At 38.6% G+C, this 26,379-nt stretch overlaps 1 long non-coding RNA gene across 2 annotated transcripts in view; it reads left to right on the top strand.

The window, feature by feature from the left end:
• LOC134155893 (uncharacterized) overlaps positions 1 to 26,379 on the top strand; it is a 64,741-nt gene that overhangs the window by 22,478 nt on the left and 15,884 nt on the right. The window contains exons 2-3 of one of the 2 annotated variants that reach the window (XR_009961764.1): positions 3,057 to 3,156; positions 19,564 to 19,662. This is a non-coding gene — a long non-coding RNA (uncharacterized LOC134155893). Of the gene's footprint in view, positions 1 to 2,947; positions 3,157 to 19,563; positions 19,663 to 26,379 lie in introns of those variants that run through there. The other variant, XR_009961763.1, reaches the window with a different exon arrangement.

Raw genomic sequence — 26,379 nt, 5'->3', positions numbered from 1 at the left:
ATGGTTTGAAGAATTTTTCGATATGGTCTGAATACCTTTGTAGTATTTCATGTAGCAGAGTACTGTGAATAGGTCTCATTAGTTTACATGCTTAAAACTGCGTGTGTGCTTGGTGCTGTCAGCACACCCCTGCAAGATTTTGCTGTTGTAGTTGTGGTGTGTGGATGGAATCTGTGTGATGTTTCCATGAGGCTGGCTGCTTCTTCCTTGGAAGAGGTAGAGAATAACATGTTTTACTCTGTTGGTCAGACATCTGTACCAGCCCAGGGCTAGAATTTGAACTGCATCAACTACCTTCCATAGGAAAAGAGAGGGCAAAGTAAGTGTGCCATTCATCTATACTCAGACTGGGATTTACTGCCAGGATGCACCACAGAAACATCTTGGCTAGTGCAAAGGACCTTTCACTCAAATCTAGTCCAAATTACTGCTATTTTTTTGCCACACACATCCAAATAAACAATATTGATGCTTAATGAGGTAAAGGGCACAGTCCTTGGTCCTATGTGAAAAGTGCTGGCAGTGTGTAACCTTTCATTAGTTGATTCGCTTTAATAACTGGGAAATATGAAAAGGCAGAAACCTTTTAAATTAAGAAAGTGATGAAATATTTGTGCATATGTAAAATAGTATGAAGTTAGTATATTGTACAGGCAGCATGCAATATTTTCATTCTAATATAAGGATCTATGGCATTTGAAAGAATTTATTCTCTTAACCATATGTGTCTTTTCTGCAGCACTCACATCAAGTATGTATGCATAAGAATCTTAGACACTTTATTATACTTGTATAAGTTTTATCTGTGTGTATTGCAATGCCTCCTGAATGTTATCAGTTACAGGTCAGCTCTTGCTTTGAAACAAAAAATATGCTAATACTACATTAGAAGTTTCAAGTTCAAACACACAGTACATAGAATGTAATTCCAAGATGCCACAAACCCCATTAAAACCCCACCTTTACTTTGCTTCTATATCTGCTTGTCTAAATGCAATCTGTACACCACAAATCTCATATTTACTGATACATTCCTAGTGTAGACTATGGAATACCGGAACATGTACCTCCTGTGTGTAAAAGGATGCCATATTTTGTTTCTACCCATCTAGCAACAAAATTAGATGGGTAGAAACAGAGATTTGACCATCTTCCATTATACCATTCTTCTGTAGTTAAAGGATGACACTATACTTGTACTTGTTTGTACTTGTGTGATGTATGGAACGATTCTATACTATGCTATCATTAAGCAAAAAGCCCAATTTATATTGAGATGTCTTCTAATTACAAATGATCACCCTTCTCAGATTGTGGAATTCTGTGGTCTGCTCAAGATTCAAGGATTTATGAGGAGTCAAGGTGCAAGAGATGAAAATTGAGATTGTAGTTTAGAGCAGCCTCAGGAATACCCTTTGCAAACAAACATGAGCAGCTCAAAGGAAACACAGGCATCTGGAACACAGCAATATTGCATTTATATATTAATAATTATATCACATATATTCTGTTATATTAATGTGATATTGTTGACTCTGTACCAAATCCTGATAAGGACTTATACACTGTCCTGGGTTCAGCAGTAGCAGCCATTTTTCTCCTTCTTAGTAGCTGGTACAGTGAACCAGCTCAGCCGGCACTGAACCCAGGACATACACATAGAACAGTTTTTTGCCTAAAGGCATAATTACAGTAAGATATTTAAAAAAATAACCAAAACATGTATTTATTAATCGTACATAGCAGGTAAAGTCTAGTTCCTTTTGCATGCAGCTGCTCTTATGAGCCTTCTGGACACAAAACATGAGCAAAGATCATTAAAGAGCTTACAGATGCTTAAAAGGATATTACCCTCTTTCTGTACACTGCTTATTATAAATCTCACATACCTCAGAATGCATTATTACTAAATTACTTATTGATTCTGAATAAGGCTGTCAATGCATCTGTGAGCCTGATTTTATTTATGGTGTGGTTCTGAAAGAATAGTGCAATTTATGTATCTATCTATTCAAGTCAGTGGAGAAAACTTATATCCATATTCTTTCTGTAGTGATTTAAAATTCACGAGTCACTGTTTGAAAAGGGGTTGGTTTGGTTTTGGGGTTTTTGTTTTGCATTTCTGCATGAACTATTTTTTAGCTTCAGCTGACCAAATATAAATGTGCAGAATGTCCCTGTTCACCCTATCTTTCTGATTGCCCAAGTAACATGATGTAGTACATTTGTTTTCTAAGCAGCATACTACAAAGACTCCAGAAGCTACTGAAGATTTGAGAAGGATCATGGGAGTGATGATGATAACCTTTTGTAGATAGATGATGATAACCTCTTTCCATCTATAATTTATTAGATGGAAAGAGCAGACATAAGAGGCAATCTGAACTGAAGAGGTGGCTGGGAAGTGCATGAATTTTTAGGTGAGGGACATGCTCATCCACTTTCTGATTCTATGACCAGCATTTTTCCATTATTTAAAATGGTTCCCTGTCTTTGGCTTCCCACTTGTCCTTTCTTCTCCAAGAAGAAAGGCTTGTGTATAATTTCTTAACTCAGGTGGGATTCTGAGGACTCTAAAAGAGTAAAGCATTTGTTAGGAGAAAGAATGGCAAAGGACAAAGACTGGGAGTAGAGGATATTTGAAATAGGCAAAATTGTATGGGAAATAGGGATAATGAGATTATAAGGAAATTAAGAGAAGTTGTATAAAATTTCTTCCTCTGCTGCCCATGCTCACACATTTCATTATGAAATCTTGTCCCTTCTTTCCATCTTATTCTCCCTGAGATGGAATCTGTCTGTTCTGGTTGGTCTTCAGTCTTGCTCCTTTGGTCCTCCTCAATAAGTATTGTTGATGTTACCGACATTTATGCAATAACAGAAAAAATATCTCACCAGTGTTCAGTTCTGTCTATTCAACACGTAGCTACAATTGGGCTTTATACAGCTGTGACTCTGTAGCTTGCCTGACTAGTATGATAATTGTAAAGAACCATTCTTTGCCTTTCCTAATAAACTGGCTTATACAATTTCTCTGTTTTCCCAGAATTCTGTAGTTGACTGCAGTTCCGAAGCATTGTTTTGGATAGCAGTGGCCTATTCTGCATAAGTGTCCCTTTCATGCAGTAAGATGTAGCTTTTGCCATGTCTTACCAGGTAGGTACCTCTGTAATTTCTGAGTCACATTCAGCTTGCTCCTTGCTGTGTTTGTGGGAGAGTTTGTAAGTGGAAATAGAATCTAGAGACACATTTATTTCTGTCAATTGGATTCAGTTGGATTCAACAGTGTGTTTCTTATTTTTTCTTGTAAAATAGAGAAGCTTTTGATTGACATTAATACACCAGGAAGACTAAGCATCATGTTTAACTCTACAGTGAATATGCAGAGCTATAAACAAAGCAGAATATTTTGAATATTTTTCATTAACTTTCTATTCTCCCTTCCTTGAAGAAAAGTAAGTGAAAAGCAATGAACTTCCTTTGGAAGTTGCAAAGTGCTCATATTCTATAGTGATAAAGATTTATAAATACCCAGATAGCACAAAAATATATACCTACAAACATTTCAAGAAAGTTTTCTAAAGTAATATTAACAATACATTATTTTTAAGATTAATGAACTGTTGAAGATAATTTTCTGTCATATAAACTTATAAATTGCTACCATTATGCTGATCTTAATTGATTCTCTTATAAGAATTACAGTTGCTAATTCTGCATTCATAGTATGTGAATTTCTTCATTAGCGATTATTTTATGGCTCATTTTAACTGTGAGATGACAGTTTCACTGCGTTTTCTTTTCCTTTCTGTTTCTATCTTCTCAATAACACTGATATGGAAATTCATCATATCAAACTTCTGGAATGCTCTGATTCTTGTCTCCTCCTTAGTCCTCAGTTTGTTAACCAAGCAAATGTGATATGGAGGTCATATTGTTAACCCTCTGTTGCAAAGCTAATCTGCACGATGTCTAAGCATGAAGATCTGCAAACATTGTTAGAGTTGTTATTAGCACCGATTTCTGCATTCTCTCCAGGAGAAGTTAGTGACAGAAGGGCCAGCTGACAGGCAGCCAGTGAAAATGTGGTTCTTATTATTCCCAAGTGTTTCTTATGGTAGAAGGTAGATTCTTGTCCCAAGCAGATGGGGAGATACACAGCACCAAGAGCACCTAAAAACAAGCACAGCAAACTGCTTATTGAGAACTTTGTGCACGGGAGGATGTCTGCTATTTCTCTCAGTTGTGGATGCTTTTTCAGTGGTGGTGGTGGGAGAACTGTCATATTTGCAGCTTATGTAAACAAGTTTGTTGTACGGGGATGATATTTGCTGGACATAACCCAGAGGACCAGCATTCATGTTTTTTCCAGGGTGGTAGGTAGAAGCACACTTTCCCTGCTTTCCCTTGCTTAGTCTGAGTGAACTTGTTGCCCTTGCAGTGTGTACAGTGCTAAATGGAAACAGCGTTCACTGATGAATAAAGATGCTTTGTGTTGGTAAAGTTGACTCTTTTTTTCGTTTTCTTGCCCTTTTTTATCTATTTTCCCTTAAAGTGAGAATAAAAACCTGAATTATTTAGTTTATTGTGATTTTTTTAAATCCTATTTAGAAAACAAATTCACTGGCACATATGTGCAGTATATACCTCTGGTAAACAGAAATAGGTCATCCACAGTTCAGGTCACTCTTTCCAGCAAAGAAATTTTTTGAAGACTTAAAGAGTGCAAAAGAGCAGAGCTGGCAAAACGAGGGATTGTTTTATCAATCCCTTTCAACACTAAGCATGTGATGTTTTTCTAAGCAGTAAGATATTTGTTTTCAAAAGACAATTGTCAAGTTCACTTAGATTCACTGACTGCTGATAGCAATGTAAGCTTCAGACAGTAGTGATAGGTTTTCTTCCAGGACACTGCATGTCACATAATATAAGCTTCCTTCAACTGGAATGATGTTTGAGTTACAGTAGCACCATGAACATAAACAGCCATTTAGATCAGCCAAGCAAGAAATATGCAAGATTTCTATCAGCCAATGTACAGCTCCTTTCAGCTTTGCTTGTAGTACTTTCCGTAAGCAGTGTCTGTGGGGGGAATTCTGCAGCTGAGCATCCCTTGTTCCTTCTTCAACCTGTCCTTCCACAAGTTGCAGAGAGCAGAATACTATGGCAATACTCAGGCACTGATTGTTTTTGCTGTAAGGAGCTCACTTTAGCCTTTGATTTTGATCTAGCAGCTCATAGATGGGGCAGTTTCAGAACTGAATGTGTTTTACAGTGCTTGGCAAATGACTGCCTAAACCACAGGTATAGTTTACAATTGCAGTGATATAAAATATCTCTCTGTTTACTCTTTATTCAGGATATGTATTCACAAAAAAGATATGTTTTTCAATACAGTGCATGGTGTATTGGCATTGATAAGGTGAGCTTTACAGAAGGTAATTGCATAAATGTTATTATCACTACATTACAGGCAAGAACTGACTTTGCATTTGGCTGCAGAAGAGGTATGTCTACAGGAAGGAGCAGCTGGAGATAGCCCTTTAGCGTCTGTAGAGGGTGGAGACACAGTATGGACTCGGGCAGGTGTAGGATGTAGGGCTCCATGGATGTGTCTATAATTCAAAAGAGACTAAGGCCAGGGAATAAACTCCTTGGGATGCTGATTGGCCCTTATGCTTAATACTTGCTTTACAGCCTGTCACTGCTTTGTGTTGTCAATACCAGGTTTGTTTTCCCCACCATTAATCGACATCCTAGGACGCTTTACACCTTCAAGGCTTCTGCTACACCGCAGAGTGTTCAACATACAGCCTCAATTTCATGCTGATAAAATGTCATTTTGGTAAGCTGTGACACAGCAATCACATTATTTGAAATGCTCTGAACTGAGAATAATATGCAATGAAATAGTGTTTATGCACTCAAGCTATGAGGTGACTATAGGGGACAAAAGGGAAACCTTGGGCAAAACATTATGTAGAGTGGCTAGGCAATGCCACTCAGGGTCTTGAGCTTTATTTAACAACATGGATAAAGTCCAAATCATGAAGTTAGTATATCAGAACTGACGTAAAATGCTGTCTGGTATCAAATATGGTGTCTGTGGTCATTTTCTAGCAGTCATCTCATGAACTGGTGTGGGAGCAAGAACTGAAACTTAGGCTCTCCAGACTTCCAGTCCTTGTTCTCATTGTCTCCAGAAAAAATACACTGAACTACTGAATACACTGAAATACAGTAGAAGAGGGGAAAAAATGCATCGAAGAAAGGTAAAATTATGGTTCCTGATGACATCCTGGTTCTGTCATCAGTTCAATGGCGAACTGAAGTAGAGCAGGACTAGTTCTGTTCTCTGGAGCCTCTGGGAGTTCTGACTTTATTTGCAGTAGAAGTTGTATTGAATTCTGAAGTAGTAAGAAATTTAAGTCAAATGCATTACTAAAATTATGTGTTGTGGATGAATGAGGGATTAAAGAGTTTGAAAATAATGATTTACTCAAGTCAGCCTTGAGGATCAAAGCTTTGGCTTCACTGCTGTCTCAAGGTGGACTTAGTACCTCATGGGATAGTTTCATGGCTCAGTGCAACACAGATAATTTGACATTCAAAGCTGTCAATGGCATGGATTAATAAAGCTTTTACAGTATCTTTAAAGTTCTTATTGCAAGCCAGCTCTTATACCCTTCCTGAGTGCAGCTGTAACTGTTTGTTTCTGAATGCAGAGTTTCTGCCATTCTTTTTTTCCCTTCAGGGAAAATATCCTTGAAAAGATAGGGATACGTGATTAAACCCAGCAGGAAATACATAAGGGAATTTTTGGTGGTCTAATCAGGGTTTTAGAGACTTCAGCAGGGCAGAAGTATTTTATAAATTTAATATGACAGTTAATAGTATTATCACCATTTTGCAAATCCAGGAACTTATTCAAAATCATTAGTCATAGCCCAGGAGTTTTTGTGTTTCTTTTCTTAGCTAACTGCATCATACCCTTGTCTCCAGCAGAAGGGCAGGAAGATGCATATAAACTGTACTTCTTAGCTGGGATTATCTCATAAGGTGACCTTAAGTTTTGGCAGCTAGTCAAAGGTTTACAGCACATCAGCAAATGAGGAGAGTTCTCTCAACTCTCTATCAACTTCCAACCAGCAGAGGTCAGAGTAATTATCTCCTTGTCACTTTTGGGGTCTTTGTAGCAAATGAGGCGGTCAGACTGTGCTATTGAAGAGCATTATAACACTTGGGTAGTTTCATCACAATGCAGTTCCTTTGCAAGACTCCATTGCCCTTGCACAGCAAGTTCCTGGCCTACTCTCAGCTTGTAAGAAACGATCTGATGGTCAGTGCTGCTGGTTCACTGAGCCTTTTCCACAGTAGCAGATGCTGTATGTGCTTCCTTTCCATGCACTTGCTGTAACAGACTTCCAATCCTTTCAAGGGGGAAATCAGTAATACTGCATATTGAACACCTCTACTTTGCACAGGTTTGGTGCCTTAAGCAGAAGATACTATAGACAGGCTGATACAATAATTGAGAGATGTTGTATGGATAAAATTTAACCCCTAACTTCTAATGTATGTATAAACATCTAAACAAATCGAGAGACAAGGCAACACGACTACCTAATTATTATGAAAAATGGTATTCGTGTTTTGTACATTTATGATTATATTAAGCCTTTTTCAAGCAGCTAATATGCAGATCTGATTCAAGATAGATTAATTTGTGATATGAACACTTAAGCTATATAATTTACTCTGATTGAAGAGGCAATACTAAAATGTGGCATTAGCAGATGTTAGATGTATTTTGGCTCCGAATCTATTCACTAGGTAAAGCTCCCCTCATTCTAAACAGTTAAACACTCTAATACCTCGATTTGACTTTCATCTGTGTTTTGTTTCTTTGACTTATTCTTGAAGTCCTGTTGCTGTAGCAATAGCCAGTTCTTTGATGAAATGAAGCACATTCCAGATTCAGCTGTTAAGGTCTGTATGGGGGCCGTTTGGCAGGATCAGGCAGAACGCTTATTAAAAACCACCTGATCCTTTCTGTTTAAATTCAACACTGCATTTTCTTTCTCCTCAAACTCATTGGTCATCACAGGGCATGTCTCTGGGCACTCTGCTAGGTGCTGTGAATTATTCACTGCCGCTCTTTTTGACCCAGAACAGAAGTGTGCTTTGTGCATCATGCTGGCCCCAGCAATTCCCTAAATCCACATTTTCTAGGATGTAAGTGAAGCTGCAAACTATCTCCTTAATTCCATTGAGAATGAACTAGTTCAATATATTTGCTCACTCAAGCTCCTAGGTTCTGATCCAGATCCAGAATTTAATCTGCAGTGTGGATATCCCTGAAAATTGAAGAGTGAAAAAGGGAAGAGATAGGCAAATTATTAAACTGAAGTATCTCAATACACAAAAAACTAACTATGATTAGAGTTCAACTGGGGGCCAACTACATGTATAGTTGGGTATAGTTCTGTTTCATTTGCTATAAGCACAGAAATTGTACCTGGATGCCAGCATACAAGCTATGCAAATTTGACTTAACAACTGTGAAGTCCTAAATTATTAGCAGAGCAGGATCCTATAAAAGCTGTGTCCAAAATACTTAACTGTGTGCATTTACAGAGATATTAAATTGAATGCTCCTCTTACTGTTATAAATGACTGCTTTGCTGTCTTTGTCAGCGGAGTTGTGGCATTCATCCTGTCAGTAAGAATAAGAACAAGATGACCATCTGCATTTCTGCAGAGTGATGGCTACCCAGAGTGAGTTCAATAAAAGAAAATGATGGCTTTGTGCTTTGCTACAGCCAATAAATCATGACCAGGTCTTGCACTGAGGCAAAAAATGAAAAATAACCTTATGTGGTAATAGGAGTATAGGGCACTAGCTGAGCAGACACTTGAATTGTTAACACCTCCAAAATGAATATCATGCAAGTGATAAGTAATGACCTGTTCATGAGGAATTGAACACACTGGGTTGTCAGGGACACTGGTGGATACATGTCAGGGAAACACTTAAAGTACACTTTTGATCTCTGTGTGAAACAGTTGACAGTACATGAGCACAAGCTATGAGACCTTTTTCTGATCAGCTTCCATTTTCTTCCTTCAAAATAAATCTCTTCAGTTCTAGTTCAGCATATCATTCTTTTCTTATTCTATGAAATGGGGTCTTCTGCAACAGCCTGCTCCTTTAGCATGAAAGATTACCTCCTGGAAATCAAAGCAGGTCAAAAGATGGCCTCAGAGACCCCTTAGAGGTGGTATAGGCCTCCTTTTTAGGATTTTAATATGCCATATTGGAGAGTGGTGTTTTCTAACCAAACAGGTCGCTGTAAAACCTCCAGTTATCTTATTTGTCAACTAATAAAAGCCTTTCTCAGTGGTGGGAACTCTGAGATCAACTGAAACTCAAGCAGGAGTTTTTGGTCTCCTGAATCAGTTCTTCCTAAAGGCAGTTGATTTTCTGGTTGTGTTCCCTCTTTCGGTCAACTTTGAGTCAGTGACTAAGGCTCTAATGTTTTCTTTCCAATTTACTTATTCTGAGTGCATTACATGCATTACATTCATGGCTTTGCAAATGAACAGAAATATGTGCTAAATGAAGATGGAGTAAATGCTGTGGAAAGTGGGTTTTTAAGTAGTGTTTTGAATGTTATCTCATAAATATTCATTGGTTTCTATAACACAGTAAGATATTTTCAATATAGAAGTAAACTAAATTATCATTTAAAGGCTATTTGTAGCCATTGTCTCACATTAATAGGTAAATAACAGTTTATGGCCAAATTCTGATCTGAATTTAGCTTAAGGGGTCTCTGAAGAAATCAGGCATAATACAGATCACACCGTAGCCCCAGACATTCAGAGCTGCACTCTTATCTGTTCCTTTTAAATTTTACAGCCTCTGCTTAAATACTGTGGTGATTGATTGTCAGTCAAGGAATTCTTCCAGGTGGATTTTCTCAAAGGACTCAGCATGAGTCCTTTGGCACTTCTAAAGCAGTGGAAACACTGCCTTAGAAAATATCAGCTTAATTAAAAAAAAAAGACAAAAATAACTAGAATTCAGTTATCTATAAACACTATTAACTGCACCTAGCAGAAAAAGCGTCAGAAGGGGAAAAATACAATTTTTGAATCTGAGGTGATTTTTCTTTATTGCTAACTGGTAAGGATTTGTACTGTATTTATTCTCTAAAGGACCACTAGGTGTCACCACATATCTGGGCTAGGACAACTGGAGCAGCAGCCATCTGGTAGTTAAAAAAACCCTGTCCTGCAACGATGTATTTTAGATAGCATACAGTCACAGGCTAAAATTGTTTTGTTTGACTTTATAAAGATTTCGGGTACCCAAACTGCAACAGTGACAGTTTCGGCCATCAAAACAGGGGGACTTTCATGTATGTTACTTCTTGCACCTGTTGTTTTGCAAACTACTGTCATTGTCAACGGCATTCTGTCCATTGTCTTTAAGGAACCACTTCTTATATAAAAGTCAACCAGGTGCAGCTTTATAGTAAGGACAGCTATTAGCTTTTTATCTAAGTATTTCATCCCCAGACATGAACATGACAGCTAATTCTGTTGAAAGTGGGGAAAAACAGAAATCTGGATAAAACTTCAAACATAACATTCATAGCATAGCACAATGTGCAACTGGTCTGTGTAATCAGGCCAAAAAACCTGGAGTATTCTGAACGTGCTCAACTCACCTGTATTGTATATAGAAATAATGGGGAAAAATACATTATTATGCATTCAGCCTATTTAAAATGCATAGACACAGTTCACTGCTTTCATTATTTTTAAGTTAGATCAAACGCCTTCTTGATCAGTTTTGCCACACAGTACTAAGGATTAGTATTTGGCCTCACATAATATGTTTATATGTTGTGTATTCATTACTTAATGTATATCTAGATCCAGTGTCAAACCAAAGAAGAGTTTGGGTGGTTTTATCAGGTAATCCATTTTTCCTAAACATCCATATCTTCAGGACAACTGTGTTTTAGAAAATTAGACATATAAACTGGAAACTGCTATTTAAATAGGGTTGGTTTCTTTTTTTCTTAATACAGTAGAATTCAGGGTCCTCAGCTATTCTAGCAGTTCAAACAGACACTACAACAACTGCTGCTAGCAGGAGTTAGGGGACATTATGTCACCTCTGAGTCAGGCTGTAGCAAACTATAGTGGAACCCTGCAGTGCTATCAGTTGATTAGTTATCAAGAAAGGGGTCCATGCTCCTTATTCCCCCCACTTCATCAGAGTCACTCAGTTAAAATATATGGACTAGCAGCAGAACTTAGTTCTCCCCAGAGACAATCTGAACTGCCTGCTTGAAGGGCAGGTACAGAGCAAGCCTAGGGATTAGATGCCTCAGTGGAAGACCTGAAGTTAGCTGGTGTGAATCTGGGCCCATAACATGAAGTTACTATGAAATGACTTGTTGTGTGTCATTTACTAACAGTAAAGCCCCGGTTTCTCTGCTTCTACTGCTGTGGCAGTGGTGCTATGCATATTCCTTGCACTTGGCCCTGTTCACTAGATGGAGGGAGCTGAAGAAAAAGCAGAGAGGCTTTTCAGTGGCTCTGTGTGGCTTTCTTTAGTCTGCTCTTGGATGTGACATGGTGTGAGGTGGGTAGTCTTTTAGCAATCACAGCCATCCTAGTTGCCCTTAACATATTTTGACTGCCCTATCTCAGCATGTGCCAAGGATCTGCACTGTTATTTTCAGTATGGCAGAACATTCAGTAGGTTGCCAGGGCTCAAGTGCATTTCAATGACCAGCCTCCAGCCTCTCCTGTGGTTGCTGAGCATCAGCCTGTGTCAGGAGGTGCTTCATCCTTGCAGTATTTCAAAGCTGATAAACAACTGATCAAGTACAGAGAGGGAGAGATACAGAGTAAGAGGAAACCTGAAGTCAAGAGTGAGATCAAGTCTGCTACCAAATTTTGCTCACAGAAAATATATCCCATTGAGCTACAAACTTGACTAACCTCACTCACACTATGCTTAAGTCAGGTTGCCTAGCAGCAGAGACCTTAGGAGGATTTAGCCACAAACAATGTCTTGCTGTCCATGTCTCATCTGCTGGTAAAGCTGAGGATGCATAGGAATTTCTGTGCCAAAGGTGGAAGAAAGTGGGGTACAGCTCTTCTGGAGCAAAGCAATGGAAACCTTGGTAGACTGCCTTTATTGTTCTCAGAAAAAGAAGAATATTTGTATTGCACACATCACCTCGTTTTCTAGCAGGGAATAAAGGAATTGATCTGTTTGAGTTTGTTTTTCTTTTTTTAAACAGATTACAGAATTCTACCTTGACACACTTGTGAGGTGGGCTTATACCACCCTCATGAAGTTTAACCATGCCAAATGCAAGGTCCTACACCTGGGTCAGAGTGTGGAGACCTCATAGCAGCCTTCCAGTATCTGAAGGGGGCCTATAGGGATGCTGGGGAGGGACTCTTCATTAGAGACTGTACTGACAGGACAAGGGGTAATGGGTTAAAACTTAAACAGGGGAAGTTCAGGTTAGATATAATGAAGAAGTTCTTTACTGTGAGGGTGGTGAGGCGCTGGAATGGGTTGCCCAGGGAGGCTGTGAATGCTCCATCCCTGGCAGTGTTCAAGGCCAGGTTGGCCGAAGCCTTGGGAGAGATGGTTTAGTGTGAGGTGTCCCTGCCCATGGCAGGGGGGTTGGAACTAGATGACCTTAAGGTCCTTTCCAACCCTAACTATTCTGTGATTCTATATGTTAGTATGGTAAATAACAGTGAAAAGTGGGAAGGAGCTGAGGGGGAGTAATGCTTGGTTTAGAAGTAAATTTCATTGTGACTACCTGCTGTCTTCCTGTTATGTTAATACTTGAGAAATCTATGAAGAAACTGGCTGAATAAAAGTGACTGTTAGAGTCTGTTAGAAATGCTATGACTTTGTGAGATAAAATCAATAGTTTGTTTAATTATCTTGACTTGGCACCTGGATCCAAATAGCAGTTCTTCCTTAGCACAACCCTGTACATCCTGGCCAAAGCAGAGGCTGATTGTCAGTGGTGTTAATGAAGAGATGACAAGAACCCTTTAGCTGGCCGTGGAATAAGAAGAGGGTCAGTGAAGGGCAGGTGAGCCTTGCAGTTTTACAGTACATTCCCTGACACTATAGCATCAGCCCAGAATGAACTGGTGAGTTTTTGTACACCGTTGATCATTCTTTCTCAGACTTCATCTTTCTCCATGCATTTTTTTTTTACTTCTAAGGAAAGTCTTTGGCTTCTCAGAGTGTAAATCCAGACAGACAAATAATGCTCAAGCATTTCAAGACTAGTAAAAGATAGGATGATTGTTTCCAGTGTTAATGTGGTGCCTGGAAGCATTTTCATTTTTGTTTGATTCCAGAAGATAGGTTATGATATCTGCTGGTGGAAGCTTGCATATCTTTCCTGCAGTTTATGCTAGGATTTAAAGTTGGCAGATAATTTGGCTGAATAGCTCTGTAAACTATTGCAATAAATACATGTTACATTACTTAGTGTTGTGGTTGAGCTCATAAGACAGTAACATCCTCAAAATCCATTCAAATCTTCCCGTTGCTGAATCAGGCCTTTTTCTTGTTAAGGATCTGTGAATTTTTACTTGGTAGTACTTCCTTGGTACTCAAGTGCTGTGTTCAGCTTTGTCCCATTTTAGTGAATAGTTGTTGGTTAAAAATAAAACCAAATCTGAGTTTTTTTCATTATGGTTTGCTGCTTAAGGAAGAAAAAAATGAATGAAAAATATTAGAGTAACTGATTTCACATTCAAATCTCTAATGAGATAGAAACCTTTAATCTTTGGTTCAGCTGTTGGGTATAAATAAAAGGTATAAGCTCTGTGGAGATCTGTTTTGTCCAGTTCTTAACATCAATTGCTTTTCCTGCTTTAGCTCTGTGTTTACACCTGGAAAGATCCAGAAAAGATAATTTTGTAGCAGTGTCCACCGTTTTTTGGTGGTGGACACTGAGAGTCAGAGAAATAAGATATACCTTTCTAACAAAGAAGATAATTAATCATTGGAAACAGTTTGTGTAGAATAGTGGTGGATTCTTGGCAATTGCTAATTTTTTAAATCAGAATTCAATGTTTTCTTTTGAAAGATTTGTTAGGGTTCAATTGCACAGAAACATTGGACTTGATGCAGGAATTAAGAAAGTGAGGTCTTAAGGCTTTTGATATTTTGAAGTTCATTAACTGTTAGTCAAAAACCATCAGTTCATTGCTAAGAGGAAACACTGTAATAATAGTGTCAATGTAAAGTCTTTGCCTCTCCATACCAAAATCTTACTAAAAGGGAATCAGTGATGTATTGATTAATTGTATATTATTTTTCATAAATGAGAACATTTCTCCATGTAGATCATACTCTTTATTTATGGCATTTATTGTTGTATGCATCTTACAAAGAGTCTTATTTGCTCAAAGTAAGGCTAGTTTCATCAAATATCTAGCATGGCCACATAATTTTGAACAGGTCTGTTTGGGATGCAGTGTGCTGCTCTGTCGGCTTATAAACCCTGACTCTTTGTGTGTCACAACAGTTGTGGACTGCTTTTATGTCCTAAACCAGCACAGGAATGCTGCAAGTTGAATGACTGCACTAGTGAATCCCTAGTTATTAATTCTGGAGTAGTACATGTAGCTTTAAATGATGAATCAGACAGAATGAAGCTGGTCATTACAGTGCACCTGATGTTAATTGAAGCCATGACTCATTCATTTGCATTTTTCCTTCCCGAAAAGAATGTTTAAGTAAGACCCTTTGCTCCTTTTAAAATCTTTACATCTGTGTCTAGCTATATATCAGAGAAGCTACTGATCACAATGGTGAATCAGAAGGTGCTTTAATCTGGTATCCTGAGAGTGTATTGCAATTTGAACTAGTTCAGCTTGAAAACTTATCAGAATTTTTTGGTACCCTGCCTTTCTGTGGCACAGCTGTGGGATATGCTGGTTAAGGGGGGTATTTGAGATTGTTCTGGGTCAGTTACACTGCATGTGAACAGTGTCTCCTTGCCCAAGGCCTGCTCTTCAGTCTAGTTACTCAACATGCACACACACTGCTGAAGTAAAATGCAACCGAAGTCAATTTTCTGTATTTCTCCTATTTATTTTTCCTGCTGAAGATTAAGTAAAGATCAAGTGGAGATCAAGTCACAATGAGCACAACAGTAGACTGGTTACTGTAAATACATACAGTGACAGTTCTGGGAATTAAAATTGACCAGGTATCTGAAGAATAGTAAGGGCAGAATTAGTTGTGTGTACCCAGCAGTCAGGGTTCAAAAGAGGGATCCTGTCTCAACCAGGCAGGAATGGACTGGAATTTATGGAATTCCCTAAATATTAAACCCTTGCAACAGTAGAATGTATTTATAAAATGTATTCTTTTTATATTCTAGAAAAAAAAAAATCCTGTAGTATTGTGTAGAAGGATAGAATTTTCAGCCAAGTTCTGCAGCTTGATCAAATGGTCTTCACAAGATTTTATTCAATTTTCTATTAGATTCTAACACACTATAAAAATTAGGGATTAATTTGGCCTATTAAATATTAAAAGATTAACATTTTGCTCATTTTCCCCACAATTTAGAAGTGAATTACATAGTTGCATTACAATTATTTCACTTAATTTTACTTTTCATGTTCAATTTTCTTCCAGAATTTATTTTGTCCGTGTTGCAGTATTCAGCTCAGGACATATCTCACTACAGTCCATTATCTGACCAGCCAAGCCTGTGGCAACAGGGATTCTTCCTTAATTGGAAAGATGCAGTGATGCAGAAAAGGTACATGTAACTTCTTGCACTACCTACACCTTTTAAAAACTCATCGTTACAAAGATGACAAACTGCTGTCTATTCTTTGAACTGAAAGATTTTCAGAAGCCGCCAGTGTCAGAAAGTAGAAGGGCTGGGGCCTAAAATTCCTTCCATGTCATGTTATGGAACAGATTTGTAAAGAATGACTGCATGGGAAGCATCAAGTGAGAATTTTTAGAACCTTTTCAAAGCAATCAGTGAAATCTGATTGAAGAGTACCACTTCATTTTGCACTTAATAGTGTTCTCCAGATAAACTGTATTCGCAAAGTTAAATAATACAGCTACTGAGACAAATAACAGCAGAAGGAGACATTCACAGCAAGTTATAGGCTCAAGGAACAGCTGTTTTCCGCTGAGATTTAATATGAAATTGGAAAATTACAGTCATTATTCTATGCCACAGTGGCCAGAGGTTTTCAGCAAGCTCTACCATAACTGATAGGTGTCAAATAATAAGCAAAATTAATCAGACAACAGTGGTTGGACCTGAGCCCTACTGACAAAACTTGATTTGAAATTGAACCTGACTGACACCGAGCTGTGTTTAGCAGAGAAGACCAAGTGTAACGTGACATTAATTTTCCTCTTTCTGACCTTGCTTGACTGAATGCACTGAAGCACTTAATTCTCTATGCTCCTATCAGAAAGATCTAATGTGAAAGTCCAGTGGTAGCCAGGCCCTCCTGTGGCCAATCCAACACAGTGTGAGTTCAGGCAGTTCATTCCTGGAGTATGGTACAAATTTTGACTGTCCTTGGCAGTTGGCAATTGTGAACTCTGCCTAGTGTTATTCTCCTTGATCCTGATACCAGAGCAGGTTTCCAAGTCATCAACTGCTAGAGCAGCATTCTTCTGGAAATAGAAAGCAAACCTCAGCCTAAAAAATGTAATAGAATTACCTTAACTTACCCCTACTGAGAAGCACTCTAAAGCAGCCTTTATATTCCTAGCTAAGATTCAAATAATAATTAGAGACAATTTTAAAATTTTGAATAGTATGGGGAGAAAAAGATGGAGAGATGTGCCATAATATTTCATCCGAAAAGGTCATTTAGGAGTAGTCATCAACTGTTTAAAGATTTCACCATTCAAATATCTTTTTTAATTGTCAGTTTGTTTCAAAACCTATATGCTCTAGATTTGACACACTTTAGGCAGAGAGGTGATGCCTCTACAATACCATATCCAAAAGAAACACAAATAGTGCTATAAAAGTTGCACACATTTTATCATGGTCTCATTTTTTTCTTTTACTGCAGAAATGTTGATTTAGTTAGATCTTTAACTGTCTTTTCCCTGTAGTACCCTCAGCATCCATCCCAGTAACAAAGAGCCAGCTGCTTTTCCCAGCCTCCATTTAACACCGAACAGGAGGAGTCATGCTGTGCCCAGCATTATCAGGACTCACAGGGAAGAAATGGGAATACATTCAGCCTACTTTTTAGGGCTTGCCTAGCAGCTTTAGGAAAAATCAGTGGCAAGATTCACCCTGATGTTAGAAGCTTGTGCATATTGACATTGCTCATCTAAAATACAGTTTTTAAGGTGTTCCCCATGGCTTTCTCCTTCTATCACAATAAAAAACACAAGATGTGCTCAACAGAAATTTAGGAGAAAAGTCTGCTCCATGTACAATTTATGCTCATTTTAGAGCCTGTTAAATGTTGAACAAGGCTACATGTTGAAACTAATCTGCAGTTATTTTGTGGGACTATGGTATTGTGTTAATACTGGTGACTGTGATGGGTGAAGGATGTAACATTACATTTGATGAGGATCTGACAAGAACTCCTACCTTTGTTAAATATAGTGAGTTGGTGTTATTAATGGCATTCTGGAAATCAGAATTTGTGAAAAGAAAAAGAATTCTGCATATTTGTTGATCTTTTGTAAATGTTTGCTCCTAAGCAACACGCTTAGTATTCAAGATGCTCTGCTTTGTCATTCCTGCAGTACAACTTTACTTACTTAGGCCTAATTAATTTTAGGTTTAATTTCCCTGTGGTTGAAAAGATGCATGGACTGAATTTGGCTTATCATCCCTCCCACTTACACTGCTTAAGTCAGGTTTGAATATGAACAAGGAATCAGTGTAGTACAAAAGGGGTACAGTATAATGACAAAAAAGTACTGTGTAGCAGATGATTTTTATTTTTTTTTTAAATATATATTAGGGCTAAAAGGATGACTGCTTTTGAGAAACTTGTTAAAAGTTATTATAAAACAAATACTCAGGAAAATGGTAGAATACAACTGGAATCAGGGATAAAAATCTCTGCAATGCTAAGTGGAAATGTCTGATGTTTTTACAGGGAAAGACATTAGCAGTATGTTGACTGACATTGCTTTTCACTGCCCAGTATCTCAAAGTCTAATTTAGAAAAGGTATGAAGAAATTGAGAAGATTTGTAACCCATAAATTGTGTGGATTAAGTGGGTTTATCAGAGGAAAGAGAAAAACCTGATGTATTGTAATTAAGTGTTCTAGTGTTCTACAGAACCAGTAGGTGAAAGTATGCTTTTAATAAACATCTGCCAGCAAGCACAATGTTGAAATACAACAAATATTTTGTTGGTGGTAAATATTTTGGAATCCATAAGTCTTTCTAGGCTGCGTTCGTATAGACTAATGAGGACAATTTTGATGTACATTTGGCTGGTGATCATTTGATCACCCACAAAGTCACCTGCTCAAAAGCGTTGTCTTTGGCATTGCTAAGGGCCTATATCTCTAAATAAGTGGTTATTAGAATTGAATCCAGCATGGAAGTGTGTAGGGAGAGAGAGGCAAATATTTGAGTAAAACTCAAACATCACTTTTAAATAAGACAAGTATAAAGCCTAAAAGCTATCTGACATGACCCTGAACTGGCAAGTTCTCTGAGGTGAGTAATGAAAAGTAGGTAAGATTGGCTTTTTTAAACCTTGAAGCTTGCAGGAGAGTGACTGTTAGGAGAATAAGACCCCCTTTTTGTGCCTGTGTTGGTGACAACTGTGGGAGGATGTATCTTCAAAGGGCTGTGATGCTGTAGGTAACACAGTTCTCAACGAAGCCTAGCAAAACCCCTTTTTCTTGAAGACTCCTTGTTTGCAAATAGTAAGTGGATATTGAAAGCATGGTTGTGAACAATTTGTATTTTTAGCAAGAGAAAAACAGGATAGAGAACTGTGTTGCCAAGACATAATATATGTAATCTACACTTCTTCTGGAACTAATTACTATTTTCTGAAACTACTGCAGTGTTGTGTGCTACTGTGACTGAAAAGAGAGAGCTTTGTATAATGTTAACATCGGGAGATACAGGTTCTAGTAGCAGCTTTTGCAAGAAATTAAGATAATTTTCCAGTACTGCTTAGCGTCCCTATCAACACTGGATTGGCTTAGACTGCTTTGACCTCTTTTAAAATTGCTAGCCTAAAAAGATCAAATTATTTTGTGGGAGTTAAAGAAATAGACACACTTATTTTTCTACCGTGAAAACTGAGACAGATGAGTATGATACTCTGATTTTCTAGAGACTCCACTCTTACTGTGTCTAGTAAGATGGATGTCAGCATATGAAGGAAATAAGAAACAAAAGTCTTTCGTGACACCAATAGTCTAAGTTTCTGGATTCACAGTGTAATATCAAAGCTTGTTTTCACCGAGCATTTTATTCTCCTCTGTATATTTTCCTCAGCAAGAAGATTGCATCCCTGTGGTACATACATAAACGACTAAGCCAAAGATCTACTGTGGGTTGTTAAGAAGTATCCAGTTTTGATTTCACAATTACAAGGTAAGGATAATTTTGTGGCCTTTTGAAGGCTGAATATAGAATGTGCAATCTGGAAAAAGGGTACTGATGTACCACAAGCGTTATTTGGTGACTGTGTTGCCAATGCAAGCTTGAGTTTTCATTATGTTGCTAAAAAACAGGCTCAGGGAGGCGAAGCACTCAAAAAATCAAACTGACGGTGTGCAGGATATCCTACATCATCAAGGAAAGCTGCTGAAGCAAACCGAGCAGGCTCATGCAATTTTAGCTGCTGGTACTGCTCAGTGGTGTCTGCTGGAATGTGTCAGATGACTGAATATGAATGGGCTCTGGTGGGAGGGATGGCCTTTTCCTTGCAAATATTTCTTCAGCTCTTATGTTGCCCCTGAGCAATAATGGTTGGCTTTTTATAGAACACTGTCTGATTCATTGGCAACCTTTAGATATTTTATTGATTTAACATTTCTTCAGAGACGCAGTGAAATATATGACCCATGGACAATGTGATTTTTTGAAAGCTGATGATGATGTCAGGGGTACGTTACCTGGTTCAAGCTCTGCTGTCTCTAGAGTTCATTAGAAGTTGTTTTAAATATGTTTTCTACCCTGTTTATGAACTACATTTCTTTTTCCACACTTGGTAAGGGTGCTGATTCACACTGCCTTTGGTGTATATTTCAAACCGTCTTGCTGAATTGAGTCATTTCATGGTGAAGTAAGCTGAATGTAAGAGAAATATGTCTTGGTTGGGACACTATGGTTTAGTATATCAAGGCAATAAAGAGCAAGGAACAGGTTAGGAGAAATTCAGAATTCACTGTGTTTAAAAGTAATGAAGCAAAATGTAGTTGTTTGTGCCCTCTGAATGTTAATCTGCCCAACAACTGAAATCACAATGAAAGGTGATAGCAGGCTCTGAAAGAATTGTGTGTAGCTCATCAGAACATAAGGCTAGTTGGCAGGATACTGAGTCAGAAGCTAATGAGCAGGCAGGGCTGGGATCTGATGTGTGATGGAAGTGGGTTCACCACACAAGGGTTTCAGAAATAGAAGTGCAGACCTGGGCAGCCAAGTTTGTGTTGAGACACAGGTGGGCTAACTGTGAAAGCTTCTGAGCATGAGGCAGCCATCACTGACCATTTGATGCCAGTGTCTAAATGTAGATCTAACTTTGGGTTTCTATTTCTGAAAACTCTGGCACAAGTCTTCAGGGCTTTTTAAATTGTTCTGCAAAGGACAAAACATGTAGCAGAACAGAGATAATGGTATTCACTGTCCTTTGGCGGACACTTTGTAATGCTGACATGTCAGGCTGAGAATCCTTCAGCTCCTTTCAGTACATCTATATGTATCAAAAGAATTGGTGACCGAAGGAGCTCCTACTTTCTCCCTCCCCTTCCTCACAGTTGTTTTATCTCTCCAGGCATCCCACTGGTATCAGCATTGCAGCTGCTGCTATTGAGCCAGCATTGCTGCACAGTCCTCATTCTTCTTTTCCATTGTAAAGATGGAGTAAGAAGACACTTGATAAGCTTAAAGTTGCTCCTAGTCCAGTAAGAGCCTGAGCCAAGAATCTAGGAGACCATATAGTATGGCAGCACCCGTCCACATCGGCAGGGGATGGCTCAGTGACAACACTGAATAAGCAGGCCAGAAGACTGGAGTTGATGCATCTGGATTTGGTGGCAGAGACAGTAGCTGTTGTTGCTACACATGATTAGCAGGATGTGGCAATAGCCCTGTGTAGAAACAGAGGGGTTTCCAAAACTGGTGAGAAGTTCCATATTGGAGCTAGCAGTACTGTAGGACAGACTGAAGGCAGCTGGCCTTTCCAAATTTTGTCATGAGCTATAAATCACAAGATCCCCCTCTTACATAAACAGACCTACTATAGCACACACAGCCCATCTCTGAGTTGCTCTAAATAGCCAGGGCAGGAATAATTCCTGTGTCACTCCAGGTTTCTGCTGACTCATCATAAAAGTTACCCTGCAGTGGAAATGCTTTAGTGAATCAGATTGGAGCACAGATGGTAATGACTTTTGTGTGTTTGCTTAAATCTGGTTCCACTGAAAAGCAGACTGTTAGTGAAGTTTTCCTTATCCTGCTCTTTGGAGTGGCCAGCTTTTATGACCAGTGAGGACCGCACGCATTCAATAGCTGCTGCTGCTGGGTGGATTAGATTTCCAAAAGACAGACTGATGAAAAAAAAACACTGTGGTTTCTACCAATGCAGGCAGCAAAACTAAGGCTTGCGAAAAGCAGTGGATGTTACAGACCCTCCAAAGTGGCTTGGAATTTGTCCGGACTTCTGCTGACAGCGGCACACCCCTCTTCCCCCCCCCCCCAACAAATCTGGTGTCTTAGAACTGATTCTGATGTTTTAATCTTTCAAGCAGGAAGCAGTGAGAGCAATAAAATTTAATCAACAGAGTACTTGTTTTATCAAGTGAATGGATAATTGTGACATTTGACATTCTTATGAGAGTCTGTTTCTTGAACATTTGCCTAATTATCTCCCATCTTTAAGAAATCTGTTCAGATTCTAGTTTAGCAATTCACTGCATAATCAGATTCAGCTTTCCCGAAACACTTTATTATTATTATTGTTGTTATTATTGTTAGATAGTGCATTCTCTTGGAAATGTCAAGTAGGGTGTCAAATATTGTGCTCATTTCAGTCGCCTTTGTCACAGCCCTGGACTCCATTATGAAACTACATACTGTGAGTAGGTCATTCCAGTAACCAAATCTGTTCTAAAGAGAAATGGGGTCACTCAGATCAGAGGCCAGAGAATCTCTGTATAATCAAAGGGACTCTCTTAAGGTCCCTTTTAACTCTATTTTCTAGATTTCTTGGATCAGCCATTTACAGCAATGATATGCTAGCATTCCAGAGGCATACTTTTGGCAATGCATCTGTGTCACTTAACTATAGCTGTCAGGAGCTAGGCATTCACCAAGCTCCTTCTTAAGTTAATGGAGGAAGAAACAGCATCTCCAGGAGACAGTTTACTCCTGATGTCTGTGATACCTAATCTTAGAATGAGTGAAATTACCCTCTGGAAACTCCCCTGCTTCTCCCAGCTGATAGAGGAAACATAGAAAAAAAGGTTTAGACTAGACATTCAAGAAGTTATGTAACATGAGGCCTGCCTGAGGGAAGTGTTGTTTGGTACCTAACAAGTTTGTGCAGGCTGCAGAAGTCACAGGACAAATGCATGGACTAAGAAATAAAAATATATCACCAATGGTTCAGAAAGCTCTAAGTTGCTGATGTTCTCATTTGCTTTCTTAAGGTTCCAGTTCTGGGCCCTGTCAGAAAGAGGATTCTGGCAGGAAGGACTTATGGTCACACCTGCCACAACTGCTACTACATTCCTGAATTCCACCTACCTTGAAGATTTCTCAGTATTCACTCAAGTGTATTCACAAGGGAATAGATGTTGCGTGTATTCAGAGGACCAGTACAAGGACTGTATATCCTCTGAGATTCTTTTCTGCTTCAAATAGTCCATAGACCATGTGCCAGCCCTCTTCATGAAGTTGTCATTGAGTCCACAGTGTGAGCTGATTTCCTGAATGGATGAGAGGAGGCAGGTGGCAAGCCACAAAAAGCTAGTTTTCAAAGCCTGTGACTAGAGAATGAGACACAGATGTGTGAAGAAGTATTCACATTATGAATCTAGATGGACATTGATGAGTGTGTGTCCTGTCCATCATACCAAACTTATAAGCCCCTGCTTGCACACGAGACAAACCTAGTTTGTCTAGGTCAAACACTGGCAGTTCAAATTCCCTCTTAATTACAAGATTTGTGCCTTTGCCTTTATTCAAAAGGCTGATCTAAAGGAATGAAAGAGTAGTTCAGTATCTTCAACCCCTTTGCACCTTGTTCTCATTATCATGAAGGTAAAGGTGTCAATTAGAGTTCATCAGACATTTTTATAATTAAAGCTTTACAATTTAATAGTGAAGTGAATGTCTTACACTTTGGTCCCTTTGGTTGCTTCATCAAATGTTTGTGATCTCTATGATATAATGAATGCGGTGGGGTGCTGCAATACTTCAAATAATTTGTCCTAGGGGTTTTCTCCTCTTGATCTCCATTTTTGTTTTAAACAATTACTTTCCTCTGGTGCAATGGTTTATGAAAAGATTAGCCCAGAGTAACCCACAGGATAAGGTGTATGTTATGCATGTCTGGAACTCCTCTGAATCTGCCAGCACCTCTGCCATTTGTCCCAGGGCCAGTGGATACTAAGGATAACTCATCTGCTGCGTTGATGGTAGGGCACCTGGAGCTTTTCATTCATTCAGAACCTGATTTTCCTCATTTATAGTTTGCTAGTCTAATGGAGCTATTTTATCTTTAGGATTGTCTCTCAGATTCCAATTTATCTTTAAAAAGACCAGGAATAATTTTGGTCCCACCGAATTTGGCATGAAGAACCTCAAAGCTCTCCAAGTGGAGCTACAAAAGTGTCTTCTCTTGCACCTCTGACCTCATAGATGATCTTGTCCTTTCCCCTCCTCCTCAACCTGCCCCCATTTCAAATGCACTCACATTTTCCTGCAGGCATTTGGTATCCTCAGTAGTCCCACAAGCACTTTATGTGCTCTGCACTCTGATGGTAAGGGCACACTTGGTTTGTGCTGGCATAGTTTGCTTGCTCCCTGGTGTGTCCTGGCAGGTGGGGTGGCCTTCTTTGGAAAGAGGTGTAAAAGCACTGCTGTCCTGGCATGCAAAGATCTGTAATTTCCTTACCAGTGGAGCAGTGGCTTCAGTGCTACTTCATTGCCTACCTACTGAGACTGAATTCAGATTATTGAGTTCAGATTATTGTGTACATACAGAGACATCTAGGAAGAATATAATAAGTTCCCTGTGCCTCAGAAGTGACTCCTTTTACAACACCAATTCTGCTAGATACTATTTATGTGAAGAAAAATCAGTATGTGTTTGCTTTGAGAATACATCATAGGATAGATTTAATTTCATTGCAACATTATTGAAATTGATAGCAAATACATTTAAGGCAGAGCAGAAGTGTAATGAATTTCTTCTTGTTCTCTTATCATCTTCATATTGTTTTTTCTTCTATTTGATCCTACTGCTATAGACTGAGAACCTTTGTGCAAAGCACGAGACAAGTTCAGCTTTGATCAGATTACTCAGTGCCCAGCAAAACTGGATTTTAATGGGCACTTGATATCATGTTGGAAAAATATTATTTGGTGCTTTTCCATGGCAACATTATTTTCACATTCAAATCCTTGAAAAAAATATTACTGCATGGTGACTGGGTCAAGAACTGAATCTCACTTTGGGAAGATCTGTGAATCTTTTAATAATGTCCTACTGAAAGCATTGATTATGGTTGTATGTCCAGCAAAGTTAGCACACCTTTTTGAATTAAAACGAATTATGAATATCTCCTAAACCATACTTGTTTGAAATAGCACAGGTAACCCTGTGCACATGATACTTTTGGGATATTATGTTTCTACTCTATTCTACCTAAGCAGTCAAATGGAATCGAAATGGAAATCCTCTGGAGTAAATACAAAAAAATCCACACAGCTTTTATGGCTATGCCTACAAAGCAGTGAAGAGGCACAGCATGAATAAACTTACTAGGAAATATCCTGTACACTAAGGGCAATTCTGCAACAGGGCAGGCTTCAGAGGAATTCACAATGCCCCTCTGCTTCAAAGCCTTCATTAAATCAAATATTTTTCTGCTTATATGTGACATTTCTGCATTTTTTTCAGAAGCGCATTCATATTTACCCTAACCTCTTGGGAGCAAATAAGGCTCCATTCAAGAGCCAGGAAAAGGTACAGATGACCATTTATGTCTCACTTAAAGTCGTGTTTTCAAGGTTTAAGTGTAATTTTCTACACGGAGATAAATTTCATTCTCCAGTAGTTCTAAGTATGCAGTTAAAAATTGCTATATGTCATACTGAAAGGGCAACTCATCTCACGGTCACTGTGATGTTCCTTAACCTTTTTCACACATACAGAACCTATAAAATGCCTTTACCCAGAGCAGAATTGCATCTTGCTTGCTTCCTACCTTCCTTCAATGGTAAATTGGCTGTAATAAGTTTGTCAGAATGATTCTCGAATTTGAGATTAATCCAGCAAGTTATGTTGGCTGAAACAAAGAAAAAAAAAATTAAAAGGAAGTGATATAAATATTGACAAGAATAGTTCTGATATTTTCCAAATATCAGATATTTAAACATTAGAGCTCTGATTCGGAAAGGAACTTAGATACCACTTGCAACAATAAGAAGGGATGATGCCTTCTTTTTGTCCATTAATAGCCCATATTCCAGTTTTTCTTGCTTGGGCTTTAGATGAGGAGGTTTTAAATCCAGGCTGAACGTAAATCACAACAGTGGTTCTCGTATCTTGGGACACCTCATGTTGATCATCTCTAGAATATTGTGTGTTGACTCCTCCTGATGTAACATTTTTGCTGCACAGTAATACATAAGCACTTACTGAAGCAGGTAATGGAGACCACATAGCTTCCTTCACAAGTAGGAACTGAAACCATCCAAAGTGATTCTCACCATCCCTCTCTTGTCAGACAAGTATTTCAACATGCTCCGCATTAAAGATGATTTTCAAATTGAAAACATATAGTTTAGTATTGAGTCAAAATATTTTTTCTATTTCTTGATTTGGTGTCTGAACCAGGAAAGTTGGATATTTTTTCTTTT

Source organism: Pezoporus occidentalis, unplaced genomic scaffold, assembly GCF_034315485.1.
Source record: "Pezoporus occidentalis ecotype Australia unplaced genomic scaffold, CSIRO_AGI_Poc_V1 ctg80, whole genome shotgun sequence".
Taxonomy (NCBI): domain Eukaryota; kingdom Metazoa; phylum Chordata; class Aves; order Psittaciformes; family Psittacidae; genus Pezoporus; species Pezoporus occidentalis.
The sequence above is the reverse complement of the archived record's forward strand: the minus strand, read 5'-3'. Positions and strand labels throughout refer to the sequence as shown.